This window comes from Rutilus rutilus, assembly GCF_951802725.1.
Source record: "Rutilus rutilus genome assembly, chromosome: 3".
Lineage (NCBI taxonomy): Eukaryota > Metazoa > Chordata > Actinopteri > Cypriniformes > Leuciscidae > Rutilus > Rutilus rutilus.
In genome coordinates this window covers 48,411,582-48,421,499 of record NC_140211.1, presented here as the reverse complement: position 1 = coordinate 48,421,499, position 9,918 = coordinate 48,411,582, and positions in this window count along the sequence as shown.

Here is a 9,918-nt window from a genome sequence, read left to right as displayed (position 1 = left end):
AGACACACTAATATTTATGACCGCATCTGCATCCTCTCTCAGCAAGTCTGCCACATCTGCATCAATATCCGCATAGGCCTGCCTGATGCTCTCTGGTCCTGTGAAGTGACTCCAGACCCCTCTCAATTTCTGCCGCTAAAATGAAATGTGCATTGTATACTGTTCAAGTGTTCATTTGTTTTGTTTTTATAGATTTTTATAAATCTGTACTGTAAAAGTAAAACTGACCACCGCAACACAACATAATGAATGAGATGGCACTTTATTCTATTCTTATAAATCTTATAAATAAATATTCCATCCATACAAAACAAATATTGTTACAGTAATGTTATAATATGTTACAAGGTGGTAACAGTATGGAAGTAAAATAATGACAAATGTTTTTGAAATAAAAAAGCCTGTTGAATTGCACTACTTGAAAAAAATAGGCATTGCATTAACCATGCTTGCATTTTAATGCATTGTATTTTTAGGGCTGAAATTCAACATGGTTGAATATTTAAGTGGTGAATATTTCAATTAAAAACATTTCAAACACATTTTCATTATTAAAAATTCAATAATCCATATTCACCTTTCATATTTCACTTCCAAAATATTCAAACTGTTTAAAAATACAACCTATAATATTCAACAGGCAATTTTCGGTCCATTTTATTTTGCTTTGCAAATTCGCTTCCACAAATTCAGTGGTTCAAATTCGACAGTAAATTCAACATTGACATCCAGGACCTGCAGGAAAAGCAGTAGATTGGTCGACCTGTTAGTCGACCTCACCAGCAGGTGGTGCAAAAGCACGTGTTGTGTAAGTAAAAAACCAAACATATCTTCATACCTGTTGTGTTCTGACACAAGGCCATTAACTTGTTATTTTTGTTTTATAAATGCATTTTGCTTACGGTATTTCTACAAATATCAACCTGATAAATATGGACTGAATACACGATTAAACAAGATAATCATGCTACCAAATACGTCTGACACAATGTTTTTAAGAAAAATCAGTGTTTTAAAATACAACTAAACCATGATAACGGATGATTTTTTGACAGTCCTACATAAATGCATGTCGATGCAGGCATAGTGCAACCACGCAATGTTCGAGAAATCTAATATCGTTGTAATCTTTGCAATGTCTCACTCACAAAGCACAACTTTGTGTTGGGTGATCCAGGCATACCTTTACTAAAATAAAATATTATGGAGGTCATTGTACTGTAATTGTAAACTGTAATTATACCATATTTTATTTATTAATATTATGGCTTCATGTTGATTTTAAGTTTTTTTGTTTTTTGTTATTTACTAATACCTTTATCTTTTAACTAACACTTCAACATCTTAAAGAGATGTTTGAGCTAAGGATGTTCTCTGACCCATAATGGAATGTTCTCAGTAAACAGTCACAGGTCAGAACACGGGGAATCAATACCAGAGAATAAACACTTGGTAATGTTAGCCGGAGCAGAACAAGACTTCGCAATGTGTGAGAGTCAGAAGGCAGTTTATATAGAGGGGAGAAGTGGGAACACCTGTGCAGGTGATTAGACCTAGGTACGGGGCTTATGGGAAATAAAGGTCAATACTCTGGTGAAGGTGTTCTTTGATGAGCGGAGAGAGCCACAGAGGTGTGATCTATGACACCTACCTTGCTGTCCACCTTTTTTTACTGCATTGTGGTTAAATTATTGATTTTATTTTACATATTTGTTCTGTTACAGTCACACCAGTTCATAGGTGTGTGTGTGTGTGTGTATAAGTGTGTACGTGTGTGTATGTGTGTGTGAATGGGTGTGTCTGTTTTGCACTCTTGATGTTCTAGAGTTTCACCCCTTCATTGTTGTGCACTGCTTTTAAAATTTCAAAATGTAAAATGTTTTGGTCAAAAGTGACCAAAGATCACAAGAGGGTTAAATGGTAATTCCATTTTACAATTTACTGCTCTTTACCTTCGCTATTTAACAGTCTTTCACCGTTAAAACTATAGATTTTTTTTTTTTTACAGTATGAATGAAATCTGGACATACTAAATTCACCATGTTGTCATTATCATGTGACCTACCAGTATCAGTTGCATCATTTCACTCATAAATCCTCTCCTGTGGCAGGGGCGGAGCCAGACGATGTAAACATTCAGGGCTTAGCCCTAGGGGGGGTCCAGGAGCATACTCCCCCGGGGAGATTTTTTTCCCATTTACGTCAGCTAAATGCACTATTTTTCAGGCTGTTTGAGATAATAGAATGCCTAAAAATTATGGGAAAATTATGATTAAAATTATTATTATCACCCAGTACAGCCTACAACCTATTTTGTATTTAATTGTTCTCCAGCTGTAGTGAATCCAAAACACCAAAAATGTTAAGGATGACTCATTTTCACCCCTGGCAACTAAAAAGAGGCAACCATTATCTGACTATTTTTAAGTTAGCCTATAGGTAAAATTGGAATTTGGTGTAAATATCATTACTAATCTTAAGAGTTCAGTTCTGTTTAGTTTGTGCTTAGCTGACAAATTTGCTACATCAAAATCCATGCCATAATAATTTAGGCTGCTCTACTAGCAAACAGCAAATGCTGCAGTGCCAAGTAAATGTGCTCTTCAATACTCTGAATCGAATATCAGGCCAACAGAAGAACATTTACTAAAATTATATTATATTTCTTTGGGAAATAGCACAGTATGATAAACAACATGACCATATATTATTATGTTACGGTACTTTATTTGCCCTGTGATAACTTAGCATTTGATACAAGCTGTGTGTTTCGGTTACACGTGCGTATAAAAAACTTTGTTATGTCCATATTAACTTCAGCCGGTTAGCCAGTAAGCTCGCTACGACGCCGGTGAAACATACAACAGCCCGCCAGCCCCTGATGACAACGACGAAGAAGAAGATTTATATTACCGTCGATTTGTACCGTCCGCCACCACGCACGGTAATAGAGCTTTTGTTTCATTTTTTACCGCTCCAGTCAGAAAGACTGAGAGGAAATTAAACAAAGTTGAAGTTATTTTAAAAAACCTAAAAGATTCTGGGCTTTTGACAAAATATTCGGGGCTTAAGCCCAATTAGCCATTAGCCATTCGTTTTTTACATTTTACATGATATAAAATGTTATAAATATTATACTCATGTTATAAAATGATGCCTTTTACAAACGATTTTCAATATTGATGCACCAAGATTTTTTTTTATGTAGTTTTTATATAGACGAAACCAAGAATAAAGTTTATTTAATAATCAGTAAAATGGGAGGGACTTCCGGGTTAAGGATGCAGTAAGACGTGTGTGTTTTAGCTCCGCTGACTTTCACTCAAATTTCATCAAAACAAGACAACAAAAAGTCCGAAAGGGATCTCAAAGCCTTTAAAGTGTTGCATACGTCCAGTATAATTTGCAACTTGCTTTTCTAAATGCCGTCGAAGAAACAAGGAAAGAAAGATGCTGCTGAGGGAGAAAGTTCGACCGCGTGCGCGGGCGAGACGGAAGAGGCCTGCTCAACCGCGAGTAACGTTAGGCCTAATGACCCTGTGCTACTTGCAATTGAATCACTCCGAGTGGATTTGGGCAAGGTTAAAACTGATATTACAGAGAGCTTGAAAGGAGAGATGGCGATGCTGGAGAGGAAAATTGATGCGAAGTTTGATGTAATGCAGCTAACCATAAATGACCACCGTACAACTCTCGAACACCTTGAACAGACCGCTACGGCCTCGTCAGATGCTGTTACGAAACTACAAGCCAAAGTTAAGAATCTGTCCGAGGAGGTGTCAGCACTAACGGAGAAGTGCATCGATCTGGAAGGCCGTTCTAAGAGACAAAATATAAGAATCGCGGGAGTCCGAGAAGGTTTGGAGAGCGGTCAAGGTGCCAGAGAATTTGTAGCTAAACTGCTCATGGAGGTGCTTGGACTAGATGAACTTCCTGTTCTGGACCGAGCGCACCGAGCTCTTCGATCCCGACCCGAGGACAGTGAACCGCCGCGCCACTTCATCGCTCGAGTGCATCATGGCCATATCATGGAAAGCATCATGCGCAAAGTGTCATCACAAAGAAAGCTAACCTTTAACGGTCGCTCAATCCAGATTTTCAGAGACTACCCTTCGGCTGTGGTCAAACGTCGAGCGGCCTTTGCCAGAGTACGACAGCTCCTTCGGGATAAACCTGGTGTGAAGTTTGGCATTCTGTATCCTGCGAAGCTGCGGGTGACGTACAGCGAGGGAGAGAAGCTTTTCACTGATGCGAACGAAGCATGGAAATTTGCAACCGAGCAGTTTGGGGCAGGAAAGTAGAATTTGAACAAGAACTCGAGAAGAATTCCTGTTGTTTTGTTGGAAGTTTCTTTTAATTAGCGGACTAACGTTAGATGCTGGACCGTTGTGAAGTCTTTGAAAGGTAATATGCGGAGGTGGGCTTTTCTTTTCTACGTTTTATTTTTTAGCTTACTCTTTTCTTGCCTACAACTTCGTGGAAAGTTGTGCTGTACATTTGTTTCTGTAACAGCTAAACATGTTCTGTTATTATCTAATGTTTTGTTGGGAGGGTGGGTCGGTGCTAAAGGTTTCCACGGTAACAACTACCAGTGTAATTGGTTGGAGCAGTTTAGGATGTCTGTTATAATCACTGTTTATGTTTAATAATCTAAATGCAAAAGGGGCTTCACTGAATTTTTCAACCTGGAATGTTAAAGGACTGAATGAACCAGTTAAGAGGGGGGAAATACTATCTCATTTAAAATCACTGTCTTCGGATATTATGTTCCTGCAAGAGACACTTTAAACGCACTGCCCACGTTAGACTGAGGTGCAAGTGGATTGGACAAATATATCATTCCAATTTCTCTGCCAAATCTAGAGGCACAGCTATCCTTATTCGTAAAGGAGTTCCGTTTAAAAATAATCAAACTATTTCAGATAAAGAAGGGAGATATGTGATAGTTGTGGGAGAAGTATTTTCTGTGCCACTGACATTAGTCAATGTTTACGGACCAAACTGTGACAAACCTGAGTTTTTTAAAAAATTGTTTGACTTAATTCCTGATATTTCAGATACAAATCTCATAATTGGGGGCGATTTTAACTGTGTCCTAGACCCGTATTTGGACAAATCCTCCTCCACAAAAATAGTTACTGTAGTTCCAATTCAAGTACATTTTTGAATGCATATATAACCAATTCTAATATGTTTGATGTGTGGAGACTTCTCTATCCGACGGATAGGGAATACTCTTTTCATTCCCAAGTCCATAATGTCTACACCCAAATAGATTATTTTATTCTGGATGCTAAACTTTTGCCCCAGGTATGTACGGCTAAATATCATAATATTGTTATCTCTGATCACAGCCCAGTTACTTTTTCTATTCAATTAGATAATATGGAGAAACCACAAAGAAACTGGAGGCTTAATTCTCATTTACTTACACATAAAGACTTTATCAATTACTTAAAACAGGAGATAAAATCATTTTTTGAATTCAATGACAAGCCTGACATGTCTATAGGGGTGATATGGGACACATTTAAAGCATACATTAGGGGCTGTATTATTTCCTATCAGGCATCTCAAAGAAAAAGAAGTAGAGCTGAATTAGAGGTATTGGAAATCAAAATTCGAGAATTAGATATTGAAAATGCTAAACATCCATGTATTGAAAAATATAAAGAAATTTGTGCACTTAAATACAAATTGAATCAAATTCTCTCTTCTAAAATTTCAAAATCCTTTCTTTATGTAAAGCAAAAATACTTTGAATTCGGTGATAAACCTCAGAAACTTTTAGCTCGACAACTCCGTAAAATTATATCTGAACGCACAATATACAAAATTAGATCAGACACAGGAGAAACTCTCACTTCTTCTAGGGATATAAATACTAGGTTCCAGACTTTTTATGAGGCATTATAATCATCCAAAGGATGTATAGACCCCTCAGTTATGGTTCAGTTTCTAGACCAACAGAATCTTCCCTCATTAAATCAAGAACAAGTTGACGAGTTAGGTGCAGACATTACTATTAAAGAAATATCAGATACTATAAAATCTCTAAAAGGCTGTAAAACTCCTGGTCCAGATGGATTTTGTAATGAATTCTATAAAGCCTATAATGATCTACTTTCACCTTATTTATCTAGGGTTTACAAACAGGCTTTTATAGATCAATCCCTGTCACCCTCTCTAGATGAGGCAATTATTATTGTAATCCCCAAAAAAGGAAGGAACCCAGAGGAACTGGGTTCTTATAGGCCGATCTCACTACTAAATACAGATCAAAAAATTCTGGCAAAAGCCTTGGCACATAGATTAAACAAAGTAATTAGAAATTTGGTGCACCCAGATCAAACCGGCTTCATACCAAAACGTAACTCTTTTTCTAATCTTAGGCGTCTCTTCAACATAATGTACTCCTCCAGAGGCCGGGCACAAGATTTAGCCATTCTGTCACTGGATGCGGAAAAGGCATTCGATCAAATTGAATGGCCTTACCTATTTGAGGTACTAAAGAAGTTTAATCTTGGAGAAAATTTCATTGCAATGATTAAATTGTTGTATTCTAGTCCATGTGCAAGAATTCTCACAAATCAAACAATATCCTCTCGTTTTAAAAGTGTGTTGATGCCAGTCACCATCAAAGATTCTTCTTGGCTTCATCACTTGCCCTTTAAGGTTGCTTCAGAACAATTCACATATCTAGGAATAGAGGTGACAAAAAAGTTTTCCAATTTAGTTGAGGCTAATTTTCATCCCCTGTTGGTTAAACTTAAATCCATGATCAAGGTCTGGAGAACTCTTCCCATTTCTCTTCTGGGCAGGGTAAATGCAATTAAGATGATATTTCTCCCACAATTTTTGTACATGGTACAGAACATTCCTGTATTTCTGCCCAAATCTTTTTTCAAAAAATTGGACTCTATCCTGGTTCCTTTTGTCTGGGACTATAAAGTCCATAGGATTTCTAAGCAGCACCTATGTAAATCCAAGATACAGGGTGGGCTCGCCTTACCTAATTTTCTTTACTATTATTGGGCGGCAAACCTGAGGGTTTTGACTACATGGATAGATTCTACTATGATAGGGGAGAGCTGGCTGATGCTGGAACAGGAGGAATGCTTCCCTTATTCCATTAACGCAATACTTCTATCACCCACAGGTATAGCTAGTTCACTTTATAATCACAATCCTGTTATTCATAATTCTATTCGTATTTGGAAACAGTTAAAGACGCATTTTAAATTCATCCAGATGTCTTTCCTGCTCTCTATCTCAGCTAACCCCTCCTTTTGCCCTTCGACGTTAGACAATGCATTTGAGATGTGGAAAAATGTAGGGCTACGAAGTATAGGGGATCTATATATTAATGGAAAATTTGCTTCCTTTCAACAGCTGTGTAAGAAATATAATATTCCTTCAAATAATTTCTTTAGGTACCTTCAAATTAGAGACTTTGTGAAGTCTAACATTTCTAATTATGTTACTGCCACGCCTATGTATCTGGATGCATTTTTGGAAAGACGTCATAGAGATGGTAATACCATCTCCTCTCTGTACAAGGCTTTAGAACAGGTGAAAGGTCCTTCGATGGAGAAAATTAAATCGGCCTGGGAAGAGGAACTTGCAGTAGAAATTTCTAGTGAAATGTGGGAACGCAGTCTTGAACGTATCCACAGGTGTTCCATTAATGCAAGACATTGTCTTATTCAGTTTAAAGTGCTTCATAGGCTTCATTATTCCAAGTCTAAACTGAACAAAATATTTCCAGAGGTGTCTCCATTATGTGACAAATGTCAAATTTTAGATGCCAGCCTGTCTCATTGCTTTGTAATGTGTCCAAAATTACAAAGTTTCTGGGAAAAGATTTTCCAGGTTTTTTCAGATACATTGAACATATGTTTTGAACCAGATCCTATGTTAATTATATTTGGAGTTTCGGAAGAGTTTTTTAGACTTACACTGGTACAACAACATTTTGTTTCGTACGGTTTAATTTCTGCAAAACAACTTATTCTTTTGTTTTGGAAGAAAAAGGAAGTTCCAACGATTAAACTATGGCTAACAGAGATGACTGGTACACTACATTTAGAAAGAATTAGGAGTGCTCTAAGAAACAAGATTTTGTTATTTGAAAAAATTTGGTCCCCTTTTATTTCTTTTCTGCAAGCTAGTGATTAATGTTTACTATGCCTTCATAACCTGCTTTTACCACTGGATAGCACCTTTGGGTTGAATTTTTGGGTGGGTTGTTATTTATTTGTTTTTTTTGTTTTCTTTCATTCTTTTTTGTCAGGATGTTAGTTTTATTTGTTTGCATAAAAAAAGTGTAGTTACAAAAGATTTTCTGCTGAAAGACCAAATAAAAACATTTAAACCCCTAAAAATCAAAATAAAACTTACCCCAAACTAAAAAAAAAAAAAAAAAAAAAAAAAAAAAAAATCAGTAAAATGTATTAAATTTATTTAATAATCAGTAATAATAAAACTGAGTTGTATTGCACAAGGCAGGGTTTTATATGAACTTTTTAATAATCTATTAATTTGTTGGGTAACACTTTATAATAATTGCATGCTATGAGTCATTAGTTAAGTATTAGTAAATAGTTAATTCATCAGTTATAAAGCATTAATAGACATTAATAAGCAGTTTACAAATGCAGCTATAAATGCTTTATTCGAGAAGTTAAGCGAGACGTTATAGCAATGTTTGAAATTCAGCAGATCAACAGCCTTGAGCAAACCCTTCTTTAAAAGGGGTAGGGATACTTAATGTATCAAATAATGAGACTAAGTTTGATACTTGCATGTCTCACCCCTTTGAATAAAACTGTCCTGATGCAATTTGTTGAGGCTCCAGTTGATCTTTGCCAGCCCGATCTCATCCCAAGGCGTCATATGTTGACGCTTTTGACATTTCGTCTACATCCAACCCACATGGCACCCTTTAGCGTCAATATGAGACGCAGATAGATATGGGCCAGAAGGCGCCTCCTAGCGGTCTAACCCTAACCCTACCCCAGACCTAAACCTACCCATAACCGAACAAAGCTCTGTGCGTGTCATATTGACGCTAAAGGGTGCCATGTGCGTTGGATGTAGACGAAATGTCAAAAGTGTCAGTATATGACGCCCTAGGATGAGAATGCATTGTCTTTGCTGATGCTGTCTTGATGAGAAAGAACCAGTTGAAGTCACACAAAGCCGCAGCCTGGCAAAAACTTAGGGGTCCTTAGAAGATTTCTAGCACGGCATCATCTTCACATCGGAATTTCTCCGAATTCGAGGAAAAACCTGGGTGACCTTGTGATCAGTGATATTTTAACACAAAAATTTTAAATTTACCCATGGCTGTTTTTCAAATGTAACAGATTTTCAATAAAATCTCCAAGTCTCCCAGTCATTTACTTTTACTAAAACTGTGTTATTTACAATCTCCTGTTGTTAAAAATTCTTTAGATATAACCAGATCAAAAATGGGGCATTTACACCTATAAGTGCCAGCAGTGCCTTTATTTTACGATCTTTACGATCCTTTGTCCTTCTAGCGGGGCATTTGCATATGTAATTTGATTGTCACTGAGTTAGCATTCAATTAACAAATAGGGAACAAAAATTGGAGGTCATAGATCCCAAACATGCTACACGTGATTTTAGTTAACCATAGTTTGCAATTCTGAAACATTAATCTAAAAGAGTTTGAATTAATATCTAGTTCAAACCCTATAAAAGGAAAATCGTGAGGTGGGAAAATTGGATACATGTTTATACATTTCTCAAGTGGTTATATATAGAAAATGTAGTATTAAAATAGTTTATTTGTCCTTTTCAATGAGAATTAAGTGAGAGTCACAACTCTCTGTAAATTCCTTCTGGTCATAAACAGTCTTATCAGTCTTCATGTGTCCTGTAACCAGACAC